Source organism: Scyliorhinus canicula, chromosome 2, assembly GCF_902713615.1.
Source record: "Scyliorhinus canicula chromosome 2, sScyCan1.1, whole genome shotgun sequence".
Lineage (NCBI taxonomy): Eukaryota > Metazoa > Chordata > Chondrichthyes > Carcharhiniformes > Scyliorhinidae > Scyliorhinus > Scyliorhinus canicula.
This window is the reverse complement of record NC_052147.1, coordinates 162,719,429-162,740,269: the sequence shown is the minus strand read 5'-3', so window position 1 is coordinate 162,740,269 and position 20,841 is coordinate 162,719,429. Positions and strand designations below refer to the sequence as shown.

At 50.3% G+C, this 20,841-nt stretch overlaps 1 protein-coding gene across 8 annotated transcripts in view; it reads left to right on the top strand.

The window, feature by feature from the left end:
- Positions 1 to 20,841, top strand: part of LOC119960740 (collagen alpha-3(VI) chain-like) — a 314,544-nt gene that overhangs the window by 58,448 nt on the left and 235,255 nt on the right. The window lies entirely within an intron of this gene.

The window sequence follows — 20,841 nt, the reverse complement described above, 5'->3', positions numbered from 1 at the left end:
CTACCCTGCACATCATTGGACTGTGGGAGGAAAGCAGAGAACCCGGAGGAAACCCACACAGACACGGGAAGAATGTGGAGATTCCACACAGACAGTTACCCGAGGTCGGAATTCAACCAAATTGGGTGGGATGGGTCATACTGGCGCTGAGGAGTGGCATGAACCACTCTGGCGTCGGGCCGCCTGGAAAATGCGGAATCCTGAAATGTGGCTGGAGCGTTTTTCAGGCCAAATGGCATAACTTTGAATTGGTATATACCATCTGGAGTCATAAAAGCTGAAATCTCCTTCGCCCTTTAGGATAAAGGTACCTGCCAGTAACATTTAAGTAAATCCAGTTTGGAAATAACAGCTGATTGTCCCACTTTCTCAATGCAATCCTCCAAACGTGGGATAGGATAAGAGTCCGTTCTTGAAACTGCATTAACCTTTCTATAGTCCACACACAACTGTTGGGTACCATCTGGTTTAGGTACCATCACTATGGGTGAGCTCCATTGGCTGCAACCCACTTCAATTGTGCCATTTTTAAGCATACTCTCAATCTCTTTGTTAACTAGCGCCAACTTTAAAGGGTTAAATCTGTATGGATGTTGTTTGATTGGAACATCATTTTCCACATTTACATCATGTTTAGCCATTTTAGTACTTCCTAATTTATCTCCACAAACTTGCCCATGTGATATCAATAACTCTTTCAGGTCAGTCCGTTTTTCCTCTGGAAGGTAATTTATCCCAATTTTTAAGACCATCCTCATTTTCCAATTTCATTTTAGGTATGTTAAATTCACAGTCATCTGGATTTGGTTCATCACTTTGAGTTAGAATCATTAAAACCTCCTCCTTTTTCTCTCCTTCCCTTTCAAAGTACCTTTTAAGCAGATTCACATGACACACTCGGTGAGATTTTCTTCTATCTGGCATTCTTACCACATAATTCACCTCACTTAATTTCCTTTCAATCTGATAAGGGCCTTAAAACCTTGCTTTTAAAGGTTCACCTACCACTGGTAACAGTACTAAAACTTTATCTCCACTGGCAAAACTACGAACTTTGGATTTCTTGTCCGCTACCCGGTTCATCACATGTTGTGCAATTTTTAAATGCTGTCTAGCCAATTCACCTGCTCTATTTAATAATGCCCTAAAATTTGACACATAGTCCAATAATGTAATTTCCGATTTATTACTGACCAATTTTTTCTAAATCAATTTAAGTAGTCCTCTTACCTCATGACCAAAAATTAGTTCAAAAGGACTGAATTTGGTTGACTCATTAGGTGCATCCCTAATTGCAAACCGTACAAATGGAATTCTTTTATCCCAATCCTCTGGATAATCTTGACAATAAGCCCTCAACATTGTCTTTAATGTCTGATGTCACCCTTCTAACCTGCGATTCTGGATGGTACGCAGTTAATTTAAATTGTTTTATTCCGAAGCTATCCATAACTTCTTTGAATAACCTTGAGGTAAAATTTGATCCTTGATCCGATTGTATTTCTGTGGGTAGTCCATATTGAGTAAAGGACACTTTTCGTTTTAGGAAGCGATCCTACGAAATCAATTAAGACCCTTGTAAAAGATTCCTCAAATGCTGAAATCGCTATTAAGGGCGCTGGTTTAATCACTGCTTGAAGTTTCCCTCACTTGACATGTGTGACATGCTTGAGAAAACCTAACTACATCTTTATGCAGTCCAGGCCAATAAAAATGTTTTTGGATTTTAGCTTGACTTTTCCTTATTCCCAAATGACCTCCCACTGGTACCTCATGTGCAACTCGCAACACCTCCTTTCTGTACCCTACCGGCAATGCCACTTTATGGACTTCTGCCCACTTTTCATCCGCATGCATATGTAAAGGTCTCCATTTTCTCATCAAGAAAACACTTTTGTGGCAATAACACTCTGGTATATGCTCAGATTCCTCTTCCGTATATGCTTCCGTATAAGTTTTATTTCCATATCTTTCTGTTGTAAAAATGAACTGAAAATATCCGCCTCATCCTCCACCTGTTCTTGTTCTTTTTCAACCATCTGATCAAAAATCGTTTCTGATAATTGCACTTCAACTTCAGCTTCACTCTTTGATGTCTCCTCTTGTCTTAATCTGTGACTTTGCGATCTCGTTACTACACAATCCAGAAAAATCCCAGGATACTCATCCTTCAACACTTCAGTTGCCTGATTTTCCACTGGCTTATCAACCACATAGGCATCACTCCCACCTGTGATCCAGCTGTATCATTACCCAAGATAAACTGTATTCCTGGGCAAGATAGTTTCTCTATTACTCCTACTACCACTTCACCACTCTTCACTGGACTTTCCAACCTTACTTTATATAATGGAACATTACTCCTCTCACCCTGAATTCCACATATTAGCACCATTTCTGACAACATTCTTCCCAAACTACATAACTCCTCATTTCTTACCATCAAAGATTGACTTGCTCCCGTATCTCTTAAAATTGTGACTTCTTTACCTGCTCCTCCTGATACACTTGAGTAAACTTTACCTGCACAAGTAAATTCTTTAAAGAGGTCTGGCACCTTCTTATCAATCACCTCTTGATCAGGCTGTACAATCTTTTGCACTTCCTTTGCTTCACTTGGGCTTTCCTTTACCACTTTAACAAACCCCACTGTCTTATCCTGTTTTACTTCATAAGCCTTCCAGGTGTTTTCCTTCAACCACCAACACTGTGACTTTACATGGCCTAGTTTATTACAGTGAAAACATTTGAAACTTTTCATGTCTCTTCCACCCTCCTGGATTTCTTTTTTAGCCTGAGATATACTCCCATTATTATCTCACATCAGATCACCTTTACCTTTACCACTTGAGTATTTCTTATGTCCCCAGTTTCTTTCCCTCACAGGCTGAAACTGATGTTGGAAACCAAGCTTTGATTTGTGAACAAATTCATAATCATCTGCCATTTCTGCTGCTAACCTCGCAGTTGTAACCCACTGCTCTTCCACGAGTTCTCACTACATCAGGAGTTGAATTTTTAAATTCCTCCAAAAGTATAATTTCTCTGAGAGCCTCATACTTTTGGTCTATTTTCAAAGCCCTTATCCACCTATCAAAATTACTTTGTTTGATCCTTTCAAACTCCATATATGTTTGACCAAATACTTTCCTTAAATTTCTAAACCTTTGTCTGTAGGCTTAAGGCATTAGTTCATATGCATCTGAGATGGATTTTTACACCTCCTCATACGTCCCAGATACCTCCTCCGGTAGTGATGCAAATACTTCATTCGCCCTACCTACCATTTTTGTTTGAATCAGTAATACCCACATGTCCTGTGGCCATTTCATTTGTTTAGGTAACTTTTCAAATGCAATGAACTTCTTCTCATCATACCTTCTTCTCATCAAACCTTGGCAATCCTTGGACATATTTAAATAGATCTCCACCAAGCCTTCAACTTTGATGCTCTTTCTCACTATACTTATTACAATCATCCAACTGTACGTTTCCCTTTACGTCTACCAATTTCAACTGAGATGTGGAGATGTCGGCGTTGGACTGGGGTGAGCACAATAAGAAGTCTTACAACACCAGGTTAAAGTCCAACATGTTTGTTTCAAACACTATCTTTCAGAGCACTGCTCCTTCCTCAGGTGAATTTTAACTGACTGTCATGTTTCATGGCCATTTTCTGAAGTTAAAACTCTTTCTCTATCATTTTCCCTGATCTGTATCTCCCTTTCCCTTTCTTTTTGTTCTTCTCGGGCTATTTTTTCTTTTCTCCTTTCTTCTCTCTCTCTTTTTTCCTCTCTCTCTCTCTCATATTCAAGCTGCTTTAATTCTTTCTCATGTTCCACTTGTTTAATTTGTAACTGAATTTTTGCCATTTCCAATGAGTCAAACTGTATCTCAGGCAACTTTAATTGCTTAGCCGCCACCATAATTACCTCACCTTTTTGCATTTTGTCAGGTAATGTTAACTACAATGTTTTTGCCACATCTAACAGTCTGCTTTTAGTCTCTGTCCGTAAGGTACAGCGTGTGATGGTCTCCACCCCCCAAAAACTTCAGAGCCTCTGAAAGAGCGATTGTGCACAAAACACTCCCCACTTAAACTGGAATACCACACCTGAAAAGCAACCACAAATGCTCACCCCTCACTATCTTTAAATTCAATAAGCCAATCCAATAGATAGACTTTTATCCCCCTTGAGTCCCCAATTTGTTATGGGCCAGGGTTTAGAGAACCCCAAAGTGTATCATGGAGTTCACCTGACCCACAACTTTTAATAAATTGTGTATGTGAAGCACACGGCCCACTCTACAGGTGTGGTGCAGTAGAAATTGAAAAGTATTTTTTAAAGCAAAACAATGTTTATTCTATGAACTCGAGTTAACCTTTTTAAAACATACAGTGAACATCTTAGCAACCAGCAATTCAAATACAACCCCCAAAGAATACAACACAAAGTAATCCTTAATAAATTCCAAACAGTATCCAGAAGACAAAATACCCTTTTAACACAGAGATCCGGTTTAAATTCTCCAATGAAAGCAGTTATTCCTTTGAAATCATCGAAATGAAAACTCTTTAACTTGTAGAGAGATCTAAGCACATCTGCTGGCTTTCACTGCAGCTCTTCCCTCTGAAAATGAAACTAAAACATCACTCTATGGCAGCCTGCTCAAAAACAAAAGTAAAGCAGACAGACAGCCCAGCTCCACCCACTCTCTGACATCACTGCAGTAATAAACACATATTTCTTAAAGGTACACCCACTACAGTTATTCTACAAATACACCCTTTTCTTAAAGGTACTCTCACATGACAGATTGGAGAGAGTTATGTAGGCGCAGGGTCTGGGAGAGAGCATGGTGAGATTGCAGATAGTTATAAAGGAGCAGGGTCTGGGAGAGAGCATGGTGAGATTGCAGATAGTTATAAAGGAGCAGGATCTGGGAGAGAGCATGGTCAGATTGCAGATAGTTATAAAGGAGCAGGGTCTGGGAGAGAGCATGGCCAGATTGCAGATAGTTATAAAGGAGCACGGTCTGAGAGAGAGCATGGTCAGATTGCAGATAGTTATAAAGGAGCAGGGTCTGGGACAGAGCATGGCCAGATTGTAGATAGTTATGAAGGAGCCGGGTCTGGGAGAGAGCATGGCCAGATTGCAGAGAGTTATAAAGGAGCAGGGTCTGGGAGAGAGCATGGTCAGGTTGCAGATACTTATAAAGGAGCAGGGTCTGGGAGAGAGCATGGTCAGATTGCAGATAGTTATAAAGGAGCAGGGTCTGGGAGAGAGCATGGTCAGATTGCAGGTAGTTATAAAGGAGCAGGGTCTGGGAGAGAGCATGGTCAGATTGCAGATAGTTATAAAGGAGCAGGATCTGGGAGAGAACATGGTCAGATTGCAGATAGTTATAAAGGAGCAGGGTCTGGGAGAGAGCATGGTCAGATTGCAGATAGTTATAAAGGAGCAGGGTCTGGGAGAGAGCATGGTCAGATTGCAGATAGTTATAAAGGAGCAGGGTCTGGGAGAGAGCATGGTCAGGTTGCAGATAGTTATGAAGTAGCAGGGTCTGGGAGAGAGCATGGTCAGATTGCAGATAGTTATAAAGGAGCAGGGTCTGGGAGAGAGCATGGTCAGATTGCAGAGAGTTATAAAGGAGCAGGGTCTGGGAGAGAGCATGGTCAGATTGCAGATAGTTATAAAGGAGCAGGATCTGGGAGAGAACATGGTCAGATTGCAGATAGTTATAAAGGAGCAGGGTCTGGGAGAGAGCATGGTCAGATTGCAGATAGTTATAAAGGAGCAGGGTCTGGGAGAGAGCATGGTCAGATTGCAGATAGTTATAAAGGAGCAGGGTCTGGGAGAGAGCATGGTCAGGTTGCAGATAGTTATAAAGGAGCAGGGTCTGGGAGAGAGCATGGTCAGATTGCAGATAGTTATAAAGGAGCAGGATCTGGGAGAGAGCATGGTCAGATTGCAGATAGTTATAAAGGAGCAGGATCTGGGAGAGAACATGGTCAGATTGCAGATAGTTATAAAGGAGCAGGGTCTGGGAGAGAGCATGGTCAGATTGCAGATAGTTATAAAGGAGCAGGGTCTGGGAGAGAGCATGGTCAGATTGCAGATAGTTATGAAGGAGCAGGGTCTGGGAGAGAGCATGGTCAGATTGCAGATAGTTATAAAGGAGCAGGGTCTGGGAGAGAGCATGGTCAGATTGCAGATAGTTATGAAGGAGCAGGGTCTGGGAGAGAGCATGGTCAGATTGCAGATAGTTATAAAGGAGCAGGATCTGGGAGAGAACATGGTCAGATTGCAGATAGTTATAAAGGAGCAGGGCCTGGGAGAGAGCATGGTCAGATTGAAAAGTGTTATAAAGGATCAGATTCTGGGAACGAGCACAGTGAGATTCGAAAGTCGAGAGAGGTATAAAGGAACAGGGTCTGGGAGAGAACATGGTCAGATTGCAGATAGTTATAAAGGAGCAGGGTCTGGGACAGAGCATGGCCAGATTGTAGATAGTTATGAAGGAGCCGGGTCTGGGAGAGAGCATGGTCAGATTGCAGAGAGTTATAAAGGAGCAGGGTCTGGGAGAGAGCATGGTCAGATTGCAGATAGTTATAAAGGAGCAGGGTCTGGGAGAGAGCATGGTCAGATTGCAGAGAGTTATAAAGGAGCAGGGTCTGGGAGAGAGCATGGTCAGATTGCAGATAATTATAAAGGAGCAGGATCTGGGAGAGAACATGGTCAGATTGCAGATAGTTATAAAGGAGCAGGGTCTGGGAGAGAGCATGGTCAGATTGCAGATAGTTATAAAGGAGCAGGGTCTGGGAGAGAGCATGGTCAGATTGCAGATAGTTATAAAGGAGCAGGGTCTGGGAGAGAGCATGGTCAGGTTGCAGATAGTTATAAAGGAGCAGGGTCTGGGAGAGAGCATGGTCAGATTGCAGATAGTTATAAAGGAGCAGGATCTGGGAGAGAGCATGGTCAGATTGCAGATAGTTATAAAGGAGCAGGATCTGGGAGAGAACATGGTCAGATTGCAGATAGTTATAAAGGAGCAGGGTCTGGGAGAGAGCATGGTCAGATTGCAGATAGTTATAAAGGAGCAGGGTCTGGGAGAGAGCATGGTCAGATTGCAGATAGTTATAAAGGAGCAGGGTCTGGGAGAGAGCATGGTCAGATTGCAGATAGTTATGAAGGAGCAGAGTCTGGGAGAGAGCATGGTCAGATTGCAGATAGTTATAAAGGAGCAGGGTCTGGGAGAGAGCATGGTCAGATTGCAGATAGTTATGAAGGAGCAGGGTCTGGGAGAGAGCATGGTCAGATTGCAGATAGTTATAAAGGAGCAGGATCTGGGAGAGAACATGGTCAGATTGCAGGTAGTTATAAAGGAGCAGGGCCTGGGAGAGAGCATGGTCAGATTGAAAAGTGTTATAAAGGATCAGATTCTGGGAACGAGCACAGTGAGATTCGAAAGTCGAGAGAGGTATAAAGGAACAGGATCTGGGAGAGAACATGGTCAGATTGCAGATAGTTATAAAGGAGCAGGGTCTGGGAGAGAGCATGGTCAGATTGCAGATAGTTATGAAAGATCAGGGTCTGGGAGAGAGCATGGTCAGATTGCAGATAGTTATAAAGGAGCAGGGTCTGGGACAGAGCATGGCCAGATTGTAGATAGTTATGAAGGAGCCGGGTCTGGGAGAGAGCATGGCCAGATTGCAGAGAGTTATAAAGGAGCAGGGTCTGGGAGAGAGCATGGTCAGGTTGCAGATACTTATAAAGGAGCAGGGTCTGGGAGAGAGCATGGTCAGATTGCAGATAGTTATAAAGGAGCAGGGTCTGGGAGAGAGCATGGTCAGATTGCAGGTAGTTATAAAGGAGCAGGGTCTGGGAGAGAGCATGGTCAGATTGCAGATAGTTATAAAGGAGCAGGATCTGGGAGAGAGCATGATCAGATTGCAGATAGTTATAAAGGAGCAGGATCTGGGAGAGAACATGGTCAGATTGCAGATAGTTATAAAGCAGCAGGATCTGGGAGAGAGCATGGTCAGATTGCAGATAGTTATGAAGGAGCAGGGTCTGGGAGAGAGCATGGTCAGGTTGCAGATAGTTATAAAGGAGCAGGATCTGGGAGAGAACATGGTCAGATTGCAGATAGTTATGAAGGAGCAGGGTCTGGGAGAGAGCATGGTCAGGTTGCAGATAGTTATGAAGGAGCAGGGTCTGGGAGAGAGCATGGTCAGGTTGCAGATAGTTATAAAGGAGCAGGATCTGGGAGAGAACATGGTCAGATTGCAGATAGTTATGAAGGAGCAGGGTCTGGGAGAGAGCATGGTCAGATTGCAGATAGTTATAAAGGAGCAGGGTCTGGGAGAGAGCATGGTCAGGTTGCAGATACTTATAAAGGAGCAGGGTCTGGGAGAGAGCATGGTCAGATTGCAGATAGTTATAAAGGAGCAGGGTCTGGGAGAGAGCATGGTCAGATTGCAGATAGTTATAAAGGAGCAGGGTCTGGGAGAGAGCATGGTCAGATTGCAGATAGTTATAAAGGAGCAGGGTCTGGGAGAGAACATGGTCAGATTGCAGAGAGTTATAAAGGAGCAGGGTCTGGGAGAGAACATGGTCAGATTGCAGATAGTTATGAAGGAGCAGGGTCTGGGAGAGAGCATGGTCAGATTGCAGATAGTTATAAAGGAGCAGGATCTGGGAGAGAACATGGTCAGATTGCAGGTAGTTATAAAGGAACAGGGTCTGGGAGAGAGCATGGTCAGATTGAAAAGAGTTATAAAGGATCAGATTCTGGGAACGAGCACAGTGAGATTCGAAAGTCGAGAGAGGTATAAAGGAACAGGGTCTGGGAGAGAACATGGTCAGATTGCAGATAGTTATAAAGGAGCAGGGTCTGGGAGAGAGCATGATCAGATTGCAGATAGTTATAAAGGAGCAGGGTCTGGGAGAGAGCATGGTCAGATTGCAGATAGTTATAAAGGAGCAGGGTCTGGGAGAGAGCATGGTCAGATTGCAGATAGTTATAAAGGAGCAGGGTCTGGGAGAGAGCATGGTCAGATTGCAGATAGTTATAAAGGAGCAGGGTCTGGGAGAGAACATGGTCAGATTGCAGAGAGTTATAAAGGAGCAGGGTCTGGGAGAGAACATGGTCAGATTGCAGATAGTTATGAAGGAGCAGGGTCTGGGAGAGAGCATGGTCAGATTGCAGATAGTTATAAAGGAGCAGGATCTGGGAGAGAACATGGTCAGATTGCAGGTAGTTATAAAGGAACAGGGTCTGGGAGAGAGCATGGTCAGATTGAAAAGAGTTATAAAGGATCAGATTCTGGGAACGAGCACAGTGAGATTCGAAAGTCGAGAGAGGTATAAAGGAACAGGGTCTGGGAGAGAGCATGGTGAGATTGGAGATTGGGGCGGGAAAACACTTGAAGGGCCCAGATCATCGGCAGGTGATCCTGCAAGATACAAGACAAGACACATGATTGGACCATAGAGTGTGGTGGCGGGTGTTAGTGTTGGGGTGGTGCAGGGGTGGTGCTGAGGGTTGGCGTGATTCTCAAGGGAACCGCAACTCAGCAGCGTCTCACTTTATCGCCAACCTCCGTCTTGTTGACTACTCATTCTACTGGCCCATCAATCAGCTACAAAGCCTGCTGCTCTTTTGTGGTGAGAGTCCGCAGGTCTGTCCCCCTCCAATTATCTCCCGCTCCCAGTAGTTGTGCACTGCCTTCTCCTTAGGGCCGGGGTGGAGACAGAAATCGCACAGTATTAGACAGTCGGACGCATGTAGCACAGGGGGTGGGAGGATGGTGGCCATCATGGCCAGAGCACCCGGCCATGGCGACCAGTTTAAGCGCTAGTTGGTTGTGCAGGATGGAGGTTGAGTCTCCCTCCTCCCCCCCCCCCCCCCCCCCCTAGTTTTCGGCGGTGGAGGGAAGTTGGGGTTATGGGTCTTTGGAACAGGCAATTCGTTTGCTTCCTGGAACCCTCCACAAAACTGTGGGCAGTGATGCCTATTGACCCTGGCCGCCCCGAGGAGGTCATGCAGCTTTTTACAGCACTGGGGGAAGCACGGTAGCATGGTGGTTAGCATAAATGCTTCACAGCTCCAGGGTCCCAGGTTCGATTCCCGGCTGGGTCACTGTCTGTGCGGAGTCTGCACGTCCTCCCCGTGTGTGCGTGGGTTTCCTCCGGGTGCTCCGGTTTCCTCCCACAGTCCAAAGATGTGTGGGTTAGGTGGATTGGCCATGCTAAATTGCCCGTAGTGTCCTAAAAAGTAAGGTTGTTGGGTTACAGGTACAGGGTGGATATGTGGGTTTGAGTAGGGTGATCATTGCTCGGCACAACAGCGAGGGCCGAAGGGCCTGTTCTGTGCTGTACTGTTCTATGTTCTATATGCTGCCGGTTTGGGTGGTATTGCCCCCGACACTTATGACGTCTCCCACCTGCATCTGGTAGGGTTTCCAGCTCGGCATCTGTGAACCGCAGTGTCACTCTCCTTCCTGTTGGTTGGGATGGTGTGTGTGGGGAAGAAGTGCTTATATGCGGTTGCAGCTTTTCAGTCTCTCGAGTGCCAATCCCGATTGGCCACGCTAAATTGCCTCTTAAATGGAAAAAAATGAATTGGGTACACTAAATTTATTTTTAAAAAGTGAGTACTTCACACAACCGAGTAGATTCCCGTGGTTAGATGGGCCATGTAGCATGTGGGAGTCATTGCCCAGCATAACAATCACACATTGATGCCTGGACACTGCGGGAGGCAACACCACACACGCAGCAGCCAACATCCGAACACCAAGGGGATCGGACACAGATCCGGTCACAGGTCCACGGCCAGAGGGTGGGTGAGTGCCACAGGGAGGGGTGGTTGTCTGGAGAGTGAGCCAAGGGTTTGGAGGTTGGCCCACATTGCAGAAGAAAGTGACAGAGGCATCATACTGGTTGTTCTCAATGGCGCCTCCACCGCTGCCCTCAGTGATCCTCGATGTACTTTGCCTTCCAGCTCTCTCGCTATGTTTAGATGTGTCCCCAGGATGTATCAGAGATGGAGGCAGCCAGCTGCTACCACGTCCAATGGCCTTTGATGCCCCTGGCGGGTGTCCTCCAAGGCTCTAAGGTTGGTGCGGCTGGCTCACTTCCCGGCGGCACATGCACAGCTGTGCCGCCCTGTTCTGGATGCCGGCCTCATCGGACAGAGGAAGTAGGGGGAGCTGGTGGCCACCGCCTCCACTCCACGGGACGGGTTCGGGTTGGCACCCAGCGCCTCCATTCCGGTCGGGGCCCATAGGGCCCTGGGGTCCACTTTGGGATGGAGGGGCAGCTGATTCAAGCCACGGATACCACTAATCATCTGGCACTGTCAGCCCTGGCGGTTCCCCATGGTCTGCACAATTATGTCAACGCCATCGGCGATGCTCCTCAGTGACTGGGCCATGCTCTGCATCCCCTCGGCAATGCCCACCTGCCACTGGGACAAGCTCCGCAGTGCCTCAACCACTCCCATCTGACAGCTTGACATGTCCCTCAAAACCTTGTCAAGGTCAACCATGTACTTGGTGACACATACCCCAGCGAGGAAGACGTTCTGGCGAGACCCTCAGCCATGGCCGTCACCGACTGCACAACGCCTTAGATGCTTTCATTCATGCTGTCAATGCCTTGTACCAGGCTCTCCACTGCGGTTGCCAGCCTAGCAATGTTGGCCTCAGTGCCACGCATTGCCGATGACATCTCCTGGCATGTATCCTTGAAGACTCCTCCAATTGGCTACGGACCTGCTGGAATGTCGCAGGCATCTCCTTCTGTATGTCCTAGCCACACCGTAATGTCTCCGTCAGCCCAGGAAAACCTCTTCCACAGGCTCAGCATCAGGCTGGGAACCAGCTGGGTCCTGGGATCCAGCAGACTTCTGAGTGCTGTCTTGCCTGCTTCCTTCTGATGTGCATCTGCAGCAGTGTAGTGCTCTCCGGATTGTGCCCCAGATACCTGACCACTAATATTTTCCACTGAGGTGTATGCATCTGCATGGTGGAGGGTGGGAATGACAGCTGTGATGCCTTGAGTGATGCCTGTGATGTCTTCCTTGGAGCTCACCGACAAGATGTTCTCCTGGGAAGCTGGAGAGGGGGCCACCCGGGGGGGGGGGGGGGGGGGCAGCACCTTCGGCTGGAGGACCTGTCGGTGAATGAACATGTGGAGGGATGGGTCAGTCGGTAAGGCAATAATAACTCACATATGGCAGGTCCTTGGTTGGGGCTCTGTGGTTCCTCACCTCTGCAGTGTCCACCAGCTTCCGCGCTGGTGACTACTCTGTCCTCAGCCAACCTAGCCACCTCCAACGCCAGCTCCTTGAAGGAGATGAGGATTCTTATGTCCAATACCCCATCGCCAGTCTGGGCCCTCTCGTGGTGATTCTGGGAGAGCGTTTCCTGCAGAAATACAGCAAGGGCCGCATTAGCCACCCACATGGTTCACAGTGGTAGGTGTGGTGGGGAGGGAAAGGGGGGGGAGGGGTGAAGGAAGAGTTGGAGTGATTGAAGGGAAGGGAAAGGGGATGGAGGGAGGGATGAGGGTCGCCTGGAGAGTTGGGGGGTGGATGCTGGCTTGGGGGCAAGAATGTCTTGGGAAGGGGGAAAGGAGTGAGGGTTGGAGTCCACTCAATCGTGCTGCCCGGTGATCTTTTTCTGGCACTGGAGGCTAGTCCTTCTAGTCACACTCCCGGTGCTCACCGCCACCACCACCTTGTCCCAGGCAACACTGGTTGCCCTTCGACTGACCCTCTGGGACCCTCGGGGGACCAGAACATCCCACCTGGTCTCCACTACCTCTTGGAGCCTAGCCATGTCTGCATCCCGAATCTTGGAGCCAGTCTCCCTGCCATTGTTGTGAGCAGGCTGGGTTGGCTGAACAAAAGCTGTTTAAGTGCTGCTTGACCTTATTAGTGGGAGGCTGTCAAGTGCGGTGCCGGTGAATCAGCTGGTGAGCCGTCATTTGCAGCGAATACCACGTGAGGCCTCGTTAAGTGCATCAATTAATGTTGAATAGCGTTTCCGGCCTCGCTGGGCCGAGCGCCGGGAAGCTCACGGCATTTTTTAAAATACTCTTTATTGTCACAAGTAGGCTTACATTAACACTGCAATGAAATTACTATGAAAAGCCCCTAGTCGCCACATTCCGGCGCCTGTTCGGATACACGGGGGGAGAATTCAGAATGTCCAAATGACCTAATAGTACATTGATTGGGATTTGTGGGAGGAAACCGGAGCACTTGGAAGAAACTCACGCAGACACGGGGAGAGTGTGCAGACTCCACACAGACAGTGACCCAATCCGGGAATCGAACATGGGACCCTGGAGCTGTGAAGTAACAGTGCTAATCACTGTGCTACTGTGCTGCCCATGTTCCCGCTCGCTACACACAGAGAAATCTTTCCGGAGCATCTGCCCTATATTCTTACTTTCATATTCTACATCTTTGCCAATGAAGGAGAACATTCCATACAAGACTGCAAAACTTTGGAACAGAATTAGGCCATTCCGCCCAGCCATTCGATCATTGCTGATATTTTCCTCATCCACATTTTCCTGCCTTCGCCCCATAATCCCTGATTCTCTTATTAATCAAAATATCCCCTTTTTGATCAAGAACACCAGATTTATACTTGACGTGTTGTTACCTATAGGGCCATAGACCAAGAGCTGGAAGGTGGAATTGGACAGAATAGTTCTTTATTCGAACACAAGGGCCGGGATTCTCTGAGCCGTGCCAGGTCGGAGAATCACGGGTTGGGCATGCGAATCCCGCCATGCCACTGCGATGCCAGACCGCTGATTCTCCGGCGACTGGAGAATCGGTGGCAATTGCGCCGGCGCGGTCGGGGGCCTTCGAATCTGCGCCCTCGATGGGCCGAGTTCCGCAGACGTCCTTTGCGTATGGTCCCACCCGGCGAGACCTCGGCTCCGGGGCCGTCCTGGTGGGAGGGCGGGGGGAGCTGACTCCGGGGGGGGGGGGGGGTGGTCCTCCGCGGTGGCCAGGTCCGCGATTGGGGGCAACCGATCAGCGGGAGCGCTAATTCGGGGGGGGGCTATGTTCCTCTGCACCGAGCCCCTGTCGGGCTCCGCCATGTTGACCGCGGACCAGCATTCGGTGCTGGAGCAACACACAGAACTTCAGCGCCATTCTGGCGCAGGAGGCCCGTTGACGCCGGCGGCAACACTTGGTCGAGATTTCGGAGAATCCCGGGCAAGAACTAGAAGCTGGAGTAGGCAATTTAGCCTCTCGAGCCTGCTCCATGGTTCAATATGATCATTGTTGAACTCATCATGACCTCCATCGTCCTTTATATTATTTGTTCATGGGACATGGGTATCGTAGGCTGTGCCATCATTTATCGCCCATCCCTAATTTCCCTTGAGGAGGCAGTTACACGTCAACCACATTGCTGTGGGTCTGCAGTCACAAGTATGGAAGATTTCCTTCCCTGAAGGACATTAGTAAACCAAATTGGTTTTTAACGACAATTGACAATGGTTTCATGGTCATCATGAGACTTTTAATTCCAGATTTTCTTTTAACTGAATTTAAATTTCACAATCTGCAGTGGTGGGATTTGAACCTGGGTCCCCAGAGCATTACTCTGGGTTTCTGTTTTACTAATCCATTGACAGTACCACCACGCCACAGGCTCCCCCAAAATAGCCATAGTCCCAGAAGACCACAGGCTGTTTTCCCCTTTGATGGGGGAGAGCTGGCCAGTGGTGTTTTAAGCTAAGGACCACCACACCAGGCAAGGTTGAGAAAGTGGTGTCTTCAGGCATAATCTCCGCCGGGAATTGAAACCATACGGTTGGCCTCGTTCTGCATTACAAACCAGCTATCCAGCCAAATGAGCTAAACCAATTTACCCGTTCTCCATAATGTTAAACCCATTACTAATTAAAAGTCTGTCTAACTCCTTAATTTTACTAACTGTCCCAGCATCCACTGCTTTTGGAATAGCGAATTCCACATATTCACGGCCCTTTGGGAGAAGTAGTTTCTCCTCATCTCTGTATTAAATTTGCTACTCCTTATCCTGAGACCAAGACATCTCAATCTAGAATGCCCCACAAGAGGCAGTATCCGCTCCACAACTATTTTATCCATACCTTTTATCATCTTGTACACCTCCATTTGATCTCTCTTCATTCTTCTAAACTCTAGGGAGTTATGGCCTAAACTGCTCAATCTCTCTTCATAAGACAAACCCCTCATCTCTGGAATCAATCTGATGAACCTCCTGTGAACTGCCTCCAATGCCACTGCATCTTTCCTCAAATAAGGAGACCAAAACTATGCACAATACTCCCGGTGCCGTCTCACCAATGCCTTGTACTGTGATAAGAACACTTCCTTACCTTTATGTGGGAATGGCCTCCTTCTGCACCTGAGGGATTTTATGATTATTCTATGGTACTTTATTCCTTTTGCTGTAAATGCCAACCTTCTATTCACTTTCTTTATTACCTGCTGTACCTGCATGCTAGATTTCTGTGACTCATGCACGAGGATACCCAGATCCTTCTGGACTGGAGCACCCTAAAGTCTCCCCCCATTTCGATATTAAGTTGCCTTTCCATTTTTCCAACCAAAATGACCTCACACTTATCCACATTAAACTCCATCCAGCACATTATGACCCACTCACCTAACCTATCTATCTCCATTTGTAAGGTTCTTATTTCCTCATTGCAACTTACTGTCTCACATATTTTAGTATCATCTACAAATTTGGCTCTTGAACCTTCTATCCCTGCATCCAAGTTGTTAATACAGATTGTAAATCGCTGGGGCACAATGACCAAACCCTGTGGTGCCCCACCAGTTACATCTTGCCATCCAGAGAAAGATCCAGTTATCCCCACTCTCTGTCTCCTATCCATCAGCCAGTCTTCTATCCAAGCCAGTAAATTAGACCTACCCCATGTGATATAACCTTATGTATTAACCTTCTGAGTGGCACCTTATCAAATACCTTTTGGAAGCCCAGATACACTATATCCACAGGATCCCCAATATCCATTTGGCTTGTTACATCTTCAAAGAACTCTAGCAAATTAATCAAACATGATCTACCCTTCATAAAACTATGCTGACTCTGATGGATTGTGTTTTGACTTTCCAAATGTCCTGTTATTACTTCCTTAACAATGGATTTTAACAATTTCCCAACAACAGATATTAAGCTAACTGGTCTGTAATTTCCTACATTCTGCCTCCCTCCCTTTTTGAATGAGGGTGTTACATGGGCATTGTTCCAATCCATTGGAACCTTACCCGTGCTCAGGGAACTTTGGAATATTATAACCAATGGATCCCCTATCTCTGCTGCCACTTGCTTTAACACGTCCTGGGGACTTGTCTGCTTTCAATCCGAATAGTTTATTGATACTGTTTCCCTATTGATGCTGATTGTTCTAAGTACCACCCTTTGTTTTACCTCTGAATTACCTATTGCTATCGGGATAGTACTTGTGTCCTCCACGATGAAAACTGAAGCAAATACTGATTTAGCATCTCTTCCATTTCTGTGTTTCCCATTATTAACTCACCAGCTTCACCTTCCAAGGGACCAACATTTACTTCAGTGAATCTCTTCCCTTATATGTACTTGCTTTCCTTTTTGATAACTTGCGTGAGCTTTCTTTGGTAATTTACCTTGGTTCTTTTTGTTACATTTTTAGTCACCCTTTGTTTCTGTTTGAAGGTTTCCCAATCTTCCAGCCTGCCACTGGCCTTTGCAACATTCTATAGTTCAGTTTTTGTTGTTATCTTGTCCTTGCCTCCACAGATGTATTTTACCCCTCTTACTGTCTTCCTTAATTTCTGGAATATATTTTAGTTGTGAGGAATTGAGTATTTCTTTAAACAACTGCCACTGCTCATCAGCTGTCCTACCTTTTAGCTTTCTTGCCCACCCTACTCGGGCCAAATCTGTCCTCATGCCTATGTACTTACCTTTGTTTAATTCGAGACCGCTAATGTGGGACTCCACATTCTCACCCCCAAACTGAATTTTGAATTCTATCATACCATGGTCACTATTCCCTCGAGTATCCTTAACTATGAGGTCATCAATTAATCCCTCCTTATTACACAACACCAAATCCAGAGTAAATGTAAATAATCTTTATTGTCACATGTCGGCTTACATTAACACTGCAATGAAGTTATTGTGAAAAGCCCCTAGTCACCACATTTGGCGCTTGCTCGGGTACAGACAGGGAGAATTCACAATTCTCAGCTGGTATGGGAATTGAACCCCCGCTGCTGGCCTTGTTCTGCGTCACAAACCAGCTGTCTAGCCCACTGAGCTAAACCAGTCCCAATTAGCCTGTTCCCTGGTTGGTTCTACAAGATAATTTTCTAAACAATCGCAAATACAATCAATGAACTCTTCCTCAAGGCTCCCTCTGCCAATTTGATTAATCCAGTCGATGTGCATATTAAAATTACCCATGATTATTGCCTTGCCTTTCTTTCAAGCCCCCAATATTTTCTAGTTCATACTGTGCCCCACTGCAGAGCTACTGATTGGGGATCTATAGATTACTCCTGCTGGGGATTTCTTCACTTAGTTAATTCTTATTTCTACCCAGACTGATCCCATATCTCCACCTCCAGTGCTTATATAATTTCTCATTCCAGCACTGACCACTTTCTTCAACAGCAAAGCTACACCATCTCCTTTTTCTTTCCAAAATACGGAATTCCCTTCGATATTCATGGAAGCACGGTGGTTCGCTCTGTGGTTTCACAACAGCAGCAGGGTCCTAGGCTCGATTCCCGGCTGGGTCACTGTCTGTGACTGCACTGTGCCTCCCCGGACACCCTGCCCCTCCCCGGACACCCTGCCCCTCCCCGGACACCCTGCCCCTCCCCGGACACCCTGCCCCTCCCCGGACACCCTGCCACTCCCCGGACGCCCTGCCCCCCCCCCCCGGACACCCTGCACTGCCACTCCCCGGACACCCTGCCTCTCCCCGGACACCCTGCCCCTCCCCGGACATCCTGCACTATCCCTCCCCGGACACCCTGCACTTTCCATCCCCGGACACCCTGCCCCTCCCCGGACACCCTGCCACTCCCCGGACACCCTGCCCATCCCCGGACACCCTGCCCATCCCCGGACACCCTGCCCCTCCCCGGACACCCTGCCCTTCCCCGGACACCCTGTCCCTCCCAGGACACCCTGCCTCTCCCCGGACACCCTGCCCCTCCCCGGACACCCTGCACTATCCCTCACCGGACACCCTGCCCCTCCCAAGGCACCCTGTCCCTCCCCGGACACCCTGCACTATCCCTCCCCGGACAACCTGCACTATCCCTCCCCGGACACCCTGCCCCTCCCCAGACACCCTGCCCCTCTCCGGAAACCCTGCCCCTCCTCGGACACCCTGCATTATCCCTCCCCGGACACCCTGCCCCTCCCCGGACACCCTGCCCCTCCCCGGACACCCTGCCCCTCCCCGGACACTCTGCCACTCCCCGGACACCCTGCCCCTCCCCGGACACCCTGCACTGCCACTCCCCGGACACCCTGCCCCTCCCCGGACACCCTGCCCCTCCCCGGACACCCTGCACTATCCCTCCCCAGACACCCTGCCACTCCCCAGACACCCTACCCCTCCCCGGACACCCTGCCCCTCCCCGGACACCCTGCCCCTCCCCGGACACCCTGCCCCTCCCCGGACACCCTGCACTGCCACTCCCCGGACACCCTGCCCCTCCCCGGACACCCTGCCCCTCCCCGGACATCCTGCACTATCCCTCCCCGGACACCCTGCACTTTCCATCCCCGGACACCCTGCCCCTCCCCGGACACCCTGCCACTCCCCGGACACCCTGCCCATCCCCGGACACCCTGCCCATCCCCGGACACCCTGCCCCTCCCCGGACACCCTGCCCCTCCCCGGACACCCTGTCCCTCCCAGGACACCCTGCCTCTCCCCGGACACCCTGCCCCTCCCCGGACACCCTGCACTATCCCTCACCGGACACCCTGCCCCTCCCAAGGCACCCTGTCCCTCCCCGGACACCCTGCACTATCCCTCCCCGGACAACCTGCACTATCCCTCCCCGGACACCCTGCCCCTCCCCAGACACCCTGCCCCTCTCCGGAAACCCTGCCCCTCCTCGGACACCCTGCATTATCCCTCCCCGGACACCCTGCCCCTCCCCGGACACCCTGCCCCTCCCCGGACACCCTGCCCCTCCCCGGACACTCTGCCACTCCCCGGACACCCTGCCCCTCCCCGGACACCCTGCACTGCCACTCCCCGGACACCCTGCCCCTCCCCGGACACCCTGCCCCTCCCCGGACACCCTGCACTATCCCTCCCCAGACACCCTGCCACTCCCCAGACACCCTACCCCTCCCCGGACACCCTGCCCCTCCCCGGACACCCTGCCCCTCCCCGGACACCCTGCCCCTCCCCGGACACCCTGCCCCTCCCCGGACACACTGCACTATCCCTCACCGGACACCCTGCCCTTCCCAAGGCACCCTGCCCCTCCCCGGACACCCTGCACTGCCACTCCCCGGACAACCTGCACTATCCCTCCCCGGACACCCTGCCCCTCCCCAGACACCCTCCCCCTCTCCGGAAACCCTGCCCCTCCTCGGACACCCTGCATTATCCCTCCCTGCCCCTCCCCGGACACCCTGCCACTCCCCGGACACCCTGCCCCTCCCCGGACACCCTGCCACTTCCCGGACACCCTGCCCCTCCCCGGACACCCTGCACTGCCACTCCCCGGACACCCTCCCCGGACACCCTGCCCCTCCCCGGACACCCTGCACTATCCCTCCCCAGACACCATGCCACTCCCCAGACACCCTACCCCTCCCCGGACACCCTGCCCCTCCCCAGACACCCTGCCCCTCCCCGGACACCCTGCCCCTCCCCGGACACCCTGCCCCTCCCCGGACATCCTGCACTATCCCTCCCCGGACACCCTGCCCCTCCCCGGACACCCTGCCACTCCCCGGACACTCTGCCCCTCCCCGGACACCCTGCCCCTCCCCGGACACCCTGTCCCTCCCAGGACACCCTGCCCCTCCCCGGACACCCTGCCCCTCCCCGGACACCCTGCCCCTCCCCGGACACCCTGCACTATCCCTCACCGGACACCCTGCCCTTCCCAAGGCACCCTGCCCCTCCCCGGACACCCTGCACTGCCACTCCCCGGACAGCCTGCCCCTCCCCGGACACCCTGCCCCTTCCCGGACATCCTGCCACTCCCCAGACACCCTGCCCCTCCCCGGATACCCTGCCCCTCCCCGGACACCCTGCCCCTCCCCGGACACCCTGCCCCTCCCCGGACACCCTGCACTGCCACTCCCCGGACACCCTGCCCCTCCCCGGACACCCTGCCCCTCCCCGGACACCCTGCACTTTCCATCCCCGGACACCCTGCCCCTCCCCGGACACCCTGCCACTCCCCGGACACCCTGCCCCTCCCCGGACACCCTGCCCCTCCCCGGACACGCTGCCCCTCCCCGGACACCCTGTCCCTCCCAGGACACCCTGCCCCTGCCCGGACACCCTGCCCCTCCCCGGACACCCTGCCCCTCCCCGGACACCCTGCACTATCCCTCACCGGACACCCTGCCCCTCCCAAGGCACCCTGCCCCTCCCCGGACACCCTGCACTATCCCTCCCCGGACAACCTGCACTATCCCACCCCGGACAACCTGCCCCTCCCCGGACACCCTGCCCCTCCCCAGACACCCAGTCCCTCTCCGGAAACCCTGCCCCTCCGCGGACACCCTGCATTATCCCTCCCCGGACA